This window comes from Calypte anna, chromosome 1, assembly GCF_003957555.1.
Source record: "Calypte anna isolate BGI_N300 chromosome 1, bCalAnn1_v1.p, whole genome shotgun sequence".
Classification (NCBI taxonomy): Eukaryota; Metazoa; Chordata; class Aves; order Apodiformes; family Trochilidae; genus Calypte; species Calypte anna.
The window spans coordinates 153,418,773-153,433,823 of NC_044244.1; positions in this window are offsets into that span (position 1 = coordinate 153,418,773).

Sequence of the window (15,051 nt, forward strand, 5' to 3'; positions counted from 1 at the left end):
AGTAGATATGTTGCTGAACTGTATCCTAGTTCATTTTTCTCTTCACTGACCATGTATTAGCTGACTGAGACATACTTTATGTCCTAGAGATTTCTCAAGTTTTGCAGCCACTGTGAAAAGCTGATATACAAAACTACATACATAAAAACTCACACTGATCCTTTCCCCCATCTGTGGGTTACACAGACTGTTGTCTTAAATTCTTGACATTTTTTTTTATTGTTAGGTTTAAATTCAGAGCTTGAAACAAATGCTAGAAATAGTTGATCTTACCATTAGATTCAGTAGGCCGCCCTCAGCATCAGGGAGAACTGCAATGTACTTAAATGTCAGATTACTCTTCCATGCAACATCCATCATGTCCTTATAGTCATCTGATAACAGTCCAGCTTTAAGTCTCTGTGTGAATGGTAGATTACCATTATAATAACACACGTAATAACAAAATTGTCCTTTCCAAGTTACTTCCTTATTTCCAGAGGGTCTTCTGAATTATCACAACATTGCAAAAAATGTTGTAATACTTGTTAGCAAACAAAAATTTCCTCTAAATGTATCTCAGCTCAAGAACTTTTGGGCTGCACTCATAGAAAGTACATAGTTCCTAAAAGATTCAGAGTATTCCAAGCCATTCATGCCAATTATGTAAATAATTTATCAAAATAAACTGAAAATTAACATGGAGAAATACACTCAAATACTTATAAGTAATGTGCTAGTGCTTAGGCTGCAAATACTCTAAAGAGAGGCACTGGATAAAGTTTTGATTTGTTGTGTTTTTTTGACAGAACATTAAAAGGCACTAATGAAAATGTGATATTGTCCATGCCAGAAATTCCCCAGTGGTGCTGCTTGAAATGATGAATAGGTCTGCCTTAACATCAAAAAATTGGAGAGACTCTTCTTAATAAAACATGTAGTTGTAGATGACCTCACCCAAGTGCCTTATCTTGTTACATTAGCTTCTGAGGAAAACCTTAATTGAAAAGAAAAGCATATCTGAATATAACAGGTGTTATACTGATACAAAGTACTGCTCTTGGGAGCTTATAAATTATTATAAGCCATGATCTAAATTCTTTTTTAGAAAATTTCTTTCATGCAATTAACAAGGTTTATGCTTGGACAGTAGGAACAACCAATTGAACAGACATTTAATCCTTTAACCCAGAAAAAAAAACCAACCTGAAGAAAATGGCTAGTTCTTACCATACTTTTTTTTACTTCTCAAGACTGTTTGTGCACATAAACTTTATAGCACTATAGAAACAGTGGGTTTTTCAAGTTGCTCAGCTGGTGATTTACATCTGTCCTCCCTCTTTATTCAATTCTGATACATGTTTTCTTCCTCTCTCTAGAGAAAGTTCTTAATGGAGCCAGCTGAATTTTTCCAGCATTACTACTTCATTGTCTGTTTTGCATAACATTCAGTGAACATAATGTTAACATAGTTCAGGTCATAATGTACAAAATTATGACTCTCTTTATTCACCACACATTCTGTATAAAAAATGAATTCAGCTGTATAACAGTAGAATGAAATTTGGAAGAATAAATTATTTAACAGTTATTTCATTTTAGAAGTGTTAGCTTGAATTTTTTTTTTCTCTGAAACAGGTTTTATAACCATGAAAGTTAATATGCTTTAAAACATTAAAACTACTTTTTACATAAAATTTTGAATAAGTGGTTTGTAATTTTTTAATCACTCTTAAAAAACTGTAAAATGTAAGCAGCAAGGAGTTAGAATATGCAGGGAGGCTGAAACTAGTATCTTTAAGGTCACTTCCAACCCAAACCATTCTGTGACTCTATTTCTAAAATACATCTCTTTAAAATTCAACCAACTTCAAAATCAATTAGAAGGGGAATTTACATATGATTTAACATTACATGTACTCATTCAGCTAGTTGCACAGAACAGTGGGCAAGTAAAAGGGAATATGAACCGCTTGAGGATAAAACATTGGAAAAAATGCGAAAGAGAAAGAAAATCATGAAATGAAAAAAGATATAGGTTTACTCCCACTAAAACCAATAAAAATAACATTAAAATTCTATCTGTTTTTAATGGATGTTAATCTAAGTTGAAGTGGCAAATTATAGTAATTCTAAGTAATGAAAACCCTACAAAATAAATAATTTTACTTGGATTTGAGTTGTAGTAAATACAATCATTTAAAGGCCCTGTGAATGTTCATATTTTTATTGTTCACTGCAAGAAAAACGACAGATGCAACATCATAAGAATTTTTTGTATCATTTCGGTTAAGTAAACCACTACATAGCATGATAAAAAAAACAAAAAACAAACATAAAAAACCTCCCATACATCCCCCCGCCCCCCCCCAAAAAAACCAACCCAAAAACCAAACAACAAAAGAAGGCCCTACAGTTCTAGTTTCTGAAAATCAGTGTATATCATTTTTAAATAAAAATAGAAAAACCTTCAGTGGAAAGAAAAAACATTATCCCCTTCTGAAAACCAGAGACAGGTTGTGCTACTCACAAAAAATACAATGTTGACAGAAACAAAGACTCTCTATCCTGTTTATGCTCGAGGCTGTACAACAGACTATCAGTTTGACTTAAGGCACATTCAGTGTCTCTCATGGCTTCTGGGTTTCTGACTGAACTGCTCTCTCATTCTGGTGATCCTGTGCAGCAGCAGACTCATCTGTCTGTGCTTCCATTGGGATGCTTGTTCAGGTCTTTTTCTGCCTGTAGAGCTAAAGTGGGATCTCTCTGACACTCTTCTTTGCCAACTTTCTTACAGGTGTACACAAAATACCAAAGAGGCCATTCCCAGGCTTGTTGACTTGGGCTTGAGAGAACAACCCAGGAGTCTGGCTCCTCAGAGGAGGTCAAAATGAAACCCTAAATTAATACAAAACACAACCATGTTGTAGTCTACCTTGACAATATTTCTGATACAAGTGTTTTCTAAACTGAGTGTGGAAGCTAATACTTGATCAACTTTATTTTATTTGAACCACATGGCAAAGCCAGAGACCTTCCCAGAGGTCTCTGTGTTCACTCCATGTGTTCTACATGTGATCATTAATATTTTCCTGCAGGTTTTTTGTTTTGTTTTGTTTGTTGCTTTTTTTTTTTTTTTTCTGGTACCAAAACTGTACATGTTTAGATGTAAACTTTCAAATAAGTTGTTGAAAGCAGATTTCAGCAGTGTGAGTAGTTAGATAATATGAAAGCTGTTAATCTGGCTTTTCAAGGGCTGAATGTTATTTCATTTCTCCAGATTTTGAGTCAGATATGATTGACTGACTGGCAGACAAATCACAATCCAGACTGTAGACCAACAAGTCAGACCAACAAGTCAGAGCAACAAAAGAGTTTTCTGAGAAGCCATTTTATACTGATGACTATAGGAAAGAATACTATGTTTGGTGCATTTGGGTTACCTGATCCACCCTCTTCTCCCCATAGGTACAGCTGATTTCCCCATGGTAGCTGCCACATCAACCAGATGGCAGCAGCAGCTGGGGGGGTCCCAGAAGGTCTCAGGTCAGGACAGCTGCAGGCAATTTTTATCCTGGTGTCTCAAACAAGGCCAAAAGGAAAAACAAAAAGGTTAATGAGAAAATAAAACTGTCTGGAATCATTTAATAGTGAGTCTAGATTTTAGGTTTAAAAAAAAAAAAGTTTGAAAATACAAGATGAAGCTTGTCACAGTTTATGTCAATAATAGAAGAAAAACCAACTTTTCTCCTTGGAATAATATAAACATTAGCATTACTTCAGAATTTCAGAAGATTTATCTGTCCTAATCAGTGACTGAATTTTTGTGCCTATCATTTAGTGAAAAAGGGTGTGTATGGGTGTAGGCTCATTTCACATGCAATATGAATCACTTATATATTCCTAAATTATAACTGCTTCATTCATGGGCCTTTGATTTATAAAGGTGGGCAAAACAGCTATGTTATCTTTACAGGGCATACAGGAGAAGAGGTGTAGAGGAATGGTATCAGTAATAGCCGGTCCCCTGCATAGAAATACCAAAATAAAATAGTGCAAAATTTATGAAGGTATGCTTGCTACTTAACTGATTTTTTAGGTTTTTGTTTGTTTTGCTTGGGGGGTTCTTTTTGGTTGTTTCTTTAGTCTCCTTGTTTTATAGTGCCTGTACCTAGGAAGCTTGAGAACACTGCTCTCAAACCAATGTTTTCTGCCTCAGAGCAGCATGCTCATACCAGGTCACAGCTCCACACGCCTCCAAATTTACTGTTTTCATGGCCACACCAACATATCCTTGTTAAACAGTAAGAGGTCTTCAATATAGGGCCAGGATTTTCTTTCAGGTGAATCTTATGGTCAATATGAAGATAAAAAAATTCTCTGGAAAGGTGCAAGCTGACAATTTACAACTACATTCTTTGTTCAGGTTCCATTAAAACTAAATTATACTTTGCTGATATATTCCTCAATGCAGGTTATTTTTTTTAAATAATTTGATCAGGTGTGTGTGTTTTCTCCAGTATTCAGGGGAGCTACAAGTTAGAAAATAAAGCAGTTATGCTCATTTGAGTGTTGTTTGCAGGCGAAACAGGTGTGAAAAGCACAGCGATTCTGGTATATATGCATCTGTTTGCTATCTATATTTATTATAAACTTACACATTCATAGCCAGTGATTAAATATTTCCTTAAAATGAGGAAAGAATTTGAGAGCCTTCTGAACTTGACTGCCCTAAACCAGAGTAGAGTTGTAGATCATGTTTTGGAAAAGCATAAATTAAATGATTACCCTCTTGTAGCCAAAGAGAGACAGGGCAAAATTATTCTATGTCCGTCATTGTCACTGTGGTCAGTAGGGAGATGGCAATAAGCAGAAATGCACTAAAAAAACAGTAAAGCAACAGTGATATATGGTAGACCTGAAATAAAGGACCGTGCTACAGAAGCAAAAAAGTGGCTTTGTTAATGAGGAAGTAACCATTTTTATATGGTTACTTTCTATTGTCATCTTTTCACTGCAGAATGCAAAGAAAGCCCTATTTTATTTATTCTGTTTTAACAAGAGAAAAGCATGAGCAGATTTGTGTTGCCCTGTGGTCTCATGTTCAGAGATATTTTCCCTATTTAATTTTGCATTGCAAACTCAGATTTTATGTATCAGCAGTGTAGCACTAAGCACTTTAATTACAATGAATGATGAGTTTCCTACACTGAATAAAATGGAGACACTATCTTATGAGTTCACTTATTATATAGATACTTGACTCCTGCTAAATATTCTGGCAACATCCAGAGAGAGTAAAACTGTTTTACCACTGAATAGCCTAAATTTACTGAGGTGGTCCACTGATTTAAAGTGCATATTAATAGGCAACTTTAACATAGCTTACACAGTAGAAATAAGTGGTGAAAATAAAAAAAAACAAAAAAAAAACCAACCACTTTTAAAAGTGTCATGTGATATTTTGCTGCCATAGAGCCAAATGTCAGGGAGACATTTAGTATTATATCTTAGTAAAAAAATCAGAGTATTATGAGTCATATATATTTAAATATCAAAGATCACCAGAGAGTTAAATAGTTGACTGCAATTTTTAAAATATTTTCAGTGTAATACATTTCAAATATCACTGAAAGCTTACAAATATTAGGGGTTTTTAACCCTGATTTTGCTTACAAAAAATTAACTAGTCATAGAGAATATAATCGTATTTGCAGCTGTAACATTTTTAAAAGGGATACGAATCTTATAAATCTTTAAAAAATGTCATAAATTCATTTTATTTTACATAAATTACTGTGATATGATGAACTGTAATTCTGAGAAGCCTTCATCTTGTCTGATATGTATATTATGTAGGAAGTATGAAATATCAATCAGACATTTCATAGTTTAGATACACTGAGCATTAACCTTGTCTAGCCTTGAATACAATTTCCTATTACTTAAAAAACCTGCAGCACATGTTATTTATTCAGTCTAACTTGTTGATTGTATTTATCAATCCTTAGGCATATTTTATACAAGCATATATGTTTATTCTCACAGATGTTCAGAAATGTCTGTAGTTCCCACATTTTCTTTCAACACAGTATTAATTAGTTTTTAAATATACTAACCATTCATCTCAAAGGAAAACATGGTTTTCTGAATGTATGCAGCTGCAGGTCTTTGAATTTAAAGTGGTCTCTCAGATTGTTAGAAAAGGAGGTGGCTGCATTTAAAGTCAGATCGATGTCGAATTATCTTCCCTTTTCATTATTAAGCTTGTTGCATAATTGTAATGTTATTTCCTCTTAAGCACAAAAATTCATTTAGTATTGCTTCAGTTTTCCCTGTGCCCTTTTGGCACATTGGTGGTTAGTAACACAAGTAACAGTGGGTGGCCTATTATTTGTTAGTTCTAGGAGTATTTTCATTGAGTTTCATTACTGAATAATAGAAATACTGGTCAGCAAGAATATATGGAAATCTTGTTTGCAATGTGTATTTCCAGAAGTGTGACTTTAGTGTCTGCTCTCTGAGAACAACAACAGAGTGTGTGACAACTTGTGACAGGTTTAGATAAAATTGCAAATATAAAGTCTATGTTTACATCCAGTAGACATTTGCTTGTGCTATGTCTAACATTTATATGAAGTAGTTTTAATAAGTATAAATGTTGTGCAAATCACAACAAAACTGCTGTTATCTTTAAGAAGCGTCGTGTCATGTCATCACAGACTTCCTGTCTCAGCATATTAAGAAACTAAATATGATTATTGAAAATCATCTTTCCATAAGAAATTACTGCTTGAAAATAAACAAGGAGAAGGGAAATGGAAATATTTAAGAAAAATACATTGTCTCCTATTAATCATAATGAGGCTGCCTTGGGAATAATCTGCTGCTTGGATTGTGTGATACCATTTTAAGAGTGAACTTTAAATGCAGAATATTTGTTCTCTTTGCTGCTTTTGCTTCAAAATATGTCTACCTTTGCTTTAACATACCTCAACTGGTGGAATAACACTTAAAATTTTATTGACAAATCAGGTCACCTAGGTACTAAAACCAGAATATATAAAGAAAAGGCACTCCTGTCATTCAGGACAAGACAATAAAATGCTAGTGTAATCTGACAGGAGGATTGAGGAAGACTTTTAAAAAAAGCTAATGTTAGTTAATGACCAATGATATTAGTAAAGTAAATGGGCACAAACTAGATACATCAGAAAAGAGGGAACAAAAATCTAAATTAATTTTTAAATACTGTATTTTATTAGACAGCACTGGGTCCCACAACAGAAGATACACTTTTATTGCTATATATTTGCATTTTACTTGTTACAAGTTGACTCTAGACAATGATCAAGGTCTTGGAGTCTGTCACTATGTGTTTCTAAGTGAGGTCAGTGGCAGAGGAGAGAGTAATTTTTGCATAAGCATCTTCTCTTTCAAAAAGTTTTTAGGCTGTGTCTGAGCAGTAGGGGATATCAGTTCTGTGGTATTTGACTTCCTGATCCCTTAGAAGTTTGAACCCTGATAAGAACCTGGTAAGTAGTGATTCTTAGAGAAGTGGTTTGTGTGGTTGTGTTTGTATAGTTGTAGCAGAGATTTAAAATAGGGATGAAGAGTGTTTGCCTGGAAGTGCAGAATAAAAGAAAAGATGCTTTTGCTGGGACTTTAAAAAAGTACTACCAATAAGATTGAAAAATGGTTCAATTCTTTGTAGTCCTTTGCTGAAAACCATAATGGTAATACGGACTGGATTTTATATAGTTGCTCTATACCTTCAGTCAGAGCCAGACTATCCTACAGAGCTCCAGTTTCAACTAAGCATCAGGATAAAAGCTAGAAAGCTGCAAACCCTTCTTATTTTTTAAGAACCCTGATGTTGTCATGCTGGAAATAGAAATATAGTGCAAATATAGGTGAGTTATATTATTATTAGATCTCCTAATAATGAAACTGAAGTCTAGCCAATTGAATTACTGGAAAACAAGAAAATTACAAGGAAAAATATAAAATTTTACTGTAACGTCTATGAATTACTAATTTCATTCTGAATTTCAAAGTCTAGAATTCCAGGGTGAAGTCAAAGAATGGTCAGTTGTTTGTGGCAGGGAAGGTAAAGATCTGTCATGATTCTAACAAATGCTACCAGTTAGAATTAAAAGCTTCTAAGATGACTTGTAAACATTAATTTGTGGATTTAAGAAGATCTGTATCCTAATAAAACACTTCTAATACATCTTTTTTTTTTTTTTTTTTTTTTTTTTTTTTTACTGTGGACCACTGAAAATGTTTTCTTTTAGACTACAGCATATTCTCCACTATACAGCTCTTAAAAATAGCTGAAATACTCAACTTTTATCTAGCTGATGCTGCATAACTACAGACAAGGGTGATTCAAAATAATGGGTCTAGGGAGACCCTTACTAAACCTAGAGAATAATTGAAACAGTACAATCAGCAAGGCATAGAATATACTTCAAAATAATCCTGGAAGAAACCAGAAACCTCACAGAAGTGACAGCTACTCTGAGAAACAGGATAATCCATACATAACATGAGGCATATTCTGGAGTAGGTTTAAGTTAAGAGAAGTGGAAAAATAAATAATGTAATCAGAAAAAATAGCAAAGACTACTGATTAGTACTTAATTGCCTTATAGAAAAGATAGTTAAGACATTATGATCCTAAGCATCACAGATTATAGTTTTTACATGTATGTCTCAAAAAATTTCAGCTAGTGTGGAGGGCTTGAGCTGCTACTCTTATGCACTGAAGAATTAAATGCACTCTGAATTGTAGAATTTATAGCTTCAGGCCTACAATTGCCTGAAGCATCCAGTGGGAGACATTTGTAAAGAGAGCACACATCATAATGAGAGCTGTAGCTCCAGAGAAAGCCTCCACATATGACCAAAATTTTTTTCTTTCCTTTCTTCCTTTCCTTCTTTCTCTTTCTTTCTTTCTTTCTTTCTTTCTTTCTTTCTTTCTTTCTTTCTTTCTTTCTTTCTTTCTTTCTTTCTTTCTTTCTTTCTTTCTTTCTTTCTTTCTTTCTTTCTTTCTTTCTTTCTTTCTTTCTTTCTTTCTTTCTTTCTTTCTTTCTTTCTTTCTTTCTTTCTTTCTTTCTTTCTTTCTTTCTTTCTTTCTTTCTTTCTTTCTTTCTTTCTTTCTTTCTTTCTTTCTTTCTTTCTTTCCTTCCTTCCTTCCTTCCTTCCTTCCTTCCTTTCCTTCCTTCCTTCCTTCCTTCCTTCCTTCCTTCCTTCCTTCCTTCCTTCCTTCCTTCCTACCTTCCTTCCTTCCTTCCTTCCTTCCTTCCTTCCTTTCTTCCTTTCTTCCTTTCTTCCTTTCTTTCCTTTCTTTCCTTTCTTCCTTTCTTTCCTTTCTTTCCTTTCTTTCTTTCCTTTCTTTCTTCCTGCCTTGCCTCCTTCCTACCTTGCCCCTTCCCTTCTATTCCCCTCCATTCTATTCCCTTCCATTCCCTTCCCTTCTCCTTTCCCTTCCCCTTTCCCTTTCCCTTTTTCCCTTTCCCTTCCCTTCAATTTTTCTTTTCCCTTCCCCTTTCCCTTGGAAAAACCTTTAACAAATAACACACTCGAGTGCTAGATGAGATTCCTTTTCCAATGTTTTCATAAAACAGTTTGAATTCTGTACTCTCAAGAAGGAGTTACAATCAGAACTGTACGCTATGAAAAATAGGAAAAAATAGCATCTTTTCCCGTTGATATTGTCTGCATGAACAAAATAAATTACACCGAAAATACCCAATTAGCTGTATATTAGAGGGGCTGCAAGAGGGATCGTCAACAATCTAACTCAGTAAAACCAGCACTAATTTGGGATACTAGAGAGCTAAGTTTGAGATGTGTACAAGTGGAATTTCTGTATTTTATCCCTTAACTGTCATGACCAGAATCAAATCATATGTTATTGCAGTTGGATTAAAAGTCTCTACTTTTATGTTCTAGCAATGTCAGTCTGCCTACAGTCTTAATATAAAAAATAATCATTTCAGCATCACTTCTTTCAAAGATATAGGCAGCATGTGAATATAAAATGTAAGTATTTATCTTTTATTTTCACTCATTTATATGGTGAAAACTCAATCTAGGCATAAATGAAGACAATGAAGATGTCTCCATTTACACCCCATATGAAAGTCTACCCCACAGCATCAGCAATAGTTCACAAGAGAGATGTTTAGTAAGAAAAGTTCTATACTCTGCCAACCAGGATGGCTTATTCTACTCCTTACATTGAGGAAAATGGGATTTTCTGTGGAGGAGGAAAGACTCTCTTTCTATCAATAAATAAATAAAGTTCCCCAGTAATAATTCTGGAAGTTTTTCTTAATGTCCCATAAGCCTTTACTCTTTTCCTAAAGTATAAAAAGGAAAGGTAAAGAAGAAAAGGTAAAGAAGATGAAAAAAAAAAACATTTGAAGATACTATGAGGCGAAAGACACGCTTCAATTTTGTAATAAAATAATAATAATCATTTTGATTAACAGTAATTCAACTCTATTAAGAATTCTAACATCCTGAATAAAATACTCTCTTTCAAAATAAACATATTTTTGCTTGTAGAAGCACATCTTTTCAAACCACCATTAATAGATACTATTCTGTGCTACAATATAGTCATCTACTTCTGCTGAAGATTCATTTTAAGAAGTGGTGAAATTATAAAAAAAAGCCATGATTTTGAAAACATCATCAGGTTATTTACTGCTAATAACAAGATAAATGTTTCAGTTTTATTGTGCCAAAATAGTTCAAAGAAGAGCTCTGTAGGATTTTCTTAGTAATTATTTGAAAAGTAAAGCAGCCAGAGGCAGAAAAGACCTCAGAAACAAAATATTCCCTCCATAGGAGAGGTACCAACACAGGTTTTTAAGGCAGAGCTTGAAATGCCATCAAACTGAAAATAAATGAGAAAATCTCTTCCCGTTCCAAATAGCATGATGTTACTAAAGGTGGGATTCTTCTATCTCAAAACATCAGCAGCTACATTACAGACAATTAAGTTTCCTTTTCACTCTACCCACTCTGCCCCATTTTAATTTTTATTTACTTCTCTTATTGAGCTAGGAGGTCTTTAGGATTCAGTCTCAATACATGAACAATTTATAATCATCATGAAACATATGTCTATCACTTAAATGAGTTTTATTTTGTCTGGCAGCTTAGTAAATCTGAGTTTTGAGGTTCACACTATAACTAAGTTGAAAGTTGGTGTGAAATGGAGCTGTAAGTTCAATGAACTATCATGGAGGCTCTATTCAAGAATATGAATCTGACTCCATAATATGGAGAACACCAATGCAGATAAGAGAAACTTTTTTCTCTTTGAAGTCCTAGCTCTTATCCTTAAACCATAGCATAATTAGATCGTGAGCTAATTGACACATACAAATTAATTGCACTGATTGTTATTTATATGAGATGATAGTCTTTTCCTGACAAATTTGCTTTGATGAAGCAAAGGAAGCACTTGACTTTTTGCCATTGAAAGTTAATTGCTCTCCTGCACTAATTAAAATGACACAGTATTTGAACTGAATTTCTTAATATTCTGTTCCAAAGAAAAAAAAGGAGGCAATGTATAACCTAAGGTGTCCCTGCTTCTAAAGCACAGTGTGCCAGTCTGACTGAATTTGCAGTAAGCCTAGAAATCCTTTAGCTGCCAGTCATTTTTGACAGGTTGTTCTTAATTTCTTAGGAAAAAAATTATCTTCTTTCAGTAAAAGAGTGACAGACTGATGATTTCTCAATGCTGGCATCATCTCTGAACAAAATTTTCTGTGACTTCCTACACTTAAAGAAAGAAAAGTAAATAATGAGAGTAAAAGGGACTAAAGTTAAGCAAGAGTCATGGAGTAGAAGTGGCAAGTGGAACAAATTAACCTGACCATGACTGCATGCTGTTCTGATTTTCTTTCTTACTGTTTGTCTTTCTTACAACTGAAAGAGCAGAAGTATGCCAAAGTACATCAGAATAAATGATACTATGATTCTTCATGTGAACATGGATCACAGCATTTTAATTTCCTCCCTCTGTAATGCATCATTTGTGGTTCTTCAACCACTGCTTACTTCTAAAGAAGAGTCAAACAGGCACTACCAGCCAAAAACCCTCTTCCAAGTCCAGCAGTAAATATAGTCAGTTCACTAGGCCATAAGAAAAGCACAATTTTATGTAGCAACTGTTTATTATAAAATATATAATAAGACAAAGAAAAAATCCAGGTTTCTATTTTGTACTCTGACAGGCTATCCAGATATTAATTCATATGCTTTCTTCATTTCTTTGTAGTAATGATTTTTTTTTTCCCTTGTGAATTGTTTCAATTTTAACACAAGAATTTAAATTCCTCTCTCTAGTTAAACTGTCTAGTTAAATTTAAATTAGTTAAACTTTACCTTCATAGCTATCTGTAGCTGGATGGTTATAGTATTAAAAAAAAAAAAAACTGTGACAGGACAGGACTTCTGTCTGAGACATATGTATCCACACAAACAGAAACAGAATGTCTTGTGTGGTGAAGAAGGATCCAGTTCTTCCAGCAGACGGAGGCAAACACAACGTTAATATTCCTAGTCAGGCAACCAGAACACCACCACATCACTGCACCCTTCCTATCAACACTGTGGATATACATTTCTTTGACTTGGTGTCCTGAAGCTATAAACAGACTTTGTCTTTCAACTTCACTGAACACCATCAAGACTGTTTAGCTGAATGCTTAAGAATGCTGTCTTTATTCTTAATCTGCTGGGCTACTTATTTTGGGGTGTTGTGTTGGGCTTTTTTTGGTTGGCTGTGGCTTTTTTCCCAGTTTTTGAACCCTGCTAATAAGTTTGTAGGTAATTTACTATTTTCAATAAGTTTCAATAAGTTTAAATAAGTCTTCAAAGCACAGCTCTTAAAATTGCCTACTAGCAAAGACAAAATATCACTGTTTCATTGTGTACTGTTTGTCAATATAGTGCTTTTTATTTTGAAAACCACTAACAATGAGCATCTTGGTTTGTGTTTTTTCCTTCAGAAATACATTGCAAAATTTCACTTGCATTCGGTAATACCAGGCTTTTATGCTTTGATTTTTTACTTATGCTCTGTGTTTGCAGTATTACAGCACCTGATTATTAAGATTTTTAAAATATTGGTATCACTTGAACTTAAATTATTTTAAAATTAACTTGCATATTTCAGCAGTTATCAGGTTAGAATTATAATCATTGAAAGGCTAAATGTCAAAAGAATTTATGTATTAGAAAACTTCTTCTGTTTCCTACTAGTCTTTTGATCCAGTTAAACATCTAGAAAAAGATATTTAATATTCATTCTAGATGTTAAAATAGGTTTTGACATATTCATTATCAAATTAGTCAAGACAATACATGAAGTAAAGCTCTTCTTCAGATAAAATACTTGTTAATATAGCTAAGGTCTTGCAAAACCAGCAAAAGTTTTTATAGTATTTCATCATAAAGAGATGCAAATATAAAATGTCTCTAGATTGAAAGCAAATAATTAAAAGAAATATTTAATATTAGGTATATTTAACTGCTTACTCTAATTGCAGAAGCTCAACAACACAGAAATACTAAATCAGATATTTTTCATGAAAAGATGAACTGTTGGTGAAGTTGAAATTGATTAAATAAAGCCCTGGCACCCAGCTCCTTATAAAGAAGGCTTCATTAAGCCAACTGAAAGAAATAGATGACTTTAATGTTTCTGCTAAAAAATAATTATAATTAAAGAATAAATTCTCTAGAAACATTTTTGTGAACTGGACAAAATAACAAAATCATTCCAGAGCAGTCTTATTCGGAACAGTACAACTCAACTCATTTTTTTACATTACTGTGAAAGTTGTTGTAAAAGAAAATTTAAAAATCAACAAAAAACTGCTGGAGATGTAGTTGACATGTTCTTTGAGTATGATGGAAGTTGGGCTCTGAGATCTAGAGTATGAAAAAGAAGCTGCTGTATGAAACATATCCCCCAAAAGAAATCTGATCCATCTGAAGAAGACAGTAACAAATGCTTCTACTCAGACTGCACACACTGGATAGAAAGAAAAGCAAAACAGGAAGCTGACAAAGTGATTTTCTATGAGATAACTTTATCAAGCCTTTAGTTTTCCTCATTATTATTTCAGGGTTTTATTTTCTCTTGACCTTGCTGTTGTATGAATTTACACCTTCAATAATTAAATTCTTTGTGTAACTAGTGGTGAAGTTTGTTTGATCAGTAAGATAATACAGTTTTTGACCACACTCACTAAGATTCAGTTGAAAATATTAAACTTATTCCTTTTAGTTCAAGTTTTCACAAAAATGTGAGGCAAGAACTCATTCAATATATACTTGTTCATACATTTGTTTTATGTTTTTTTCATTTGCATTATTTCTCAACATTGCTCCAGTGTGTGGTCCCTCCCATGGGATACAGTCCTTCACAAAATCCCACGCAAGTTCTTACCTTGGGCTGCAGTTCCGTTCCATGGAGTACAGTCCTTCAGAAACTGACTGCTCCCCCTGCCAGAAAATCTGCTCCTCTGCGGGGTCTCCATGAGCTGCGGTTTCTTTCAGGTTGTATCCACCTGCACCAGCGTTAGTTCCTCTATGGGCTGAAGGTAGATATCTGTACCACTGTGATCCTCCATGGACTGCAGGGAGACAGCCTGTGCCACCATGGGCTTCATCACAGACTACAGTCTCTTCTCTGGCATCTGGAGCACCTCTTTCCTCTCTTTCTAAAATTACCTTAATGCATGCACCATTTCACACTGTATTACTCTTCTGTCTCACAACTGCTACACAGTGATTTTTTACCCATCCTTAAAAATGTTATCATAGAGGCACTACCAACATTACCGATTAGATTAGCTTTGTTTCGTGTGCAACATGGGAGCAACTTCTGGTGTCTTCTCATAAACACTGGACCATCCCATTACCAAAATATTTCCATATATACTCATAACACAGTTCTGATAGAAAATTAATACTTTAAAAGTATGGGGGTTTTGGTACTTGTTAGTGTTTTTGTATTGTTTCACATTTGCAGTA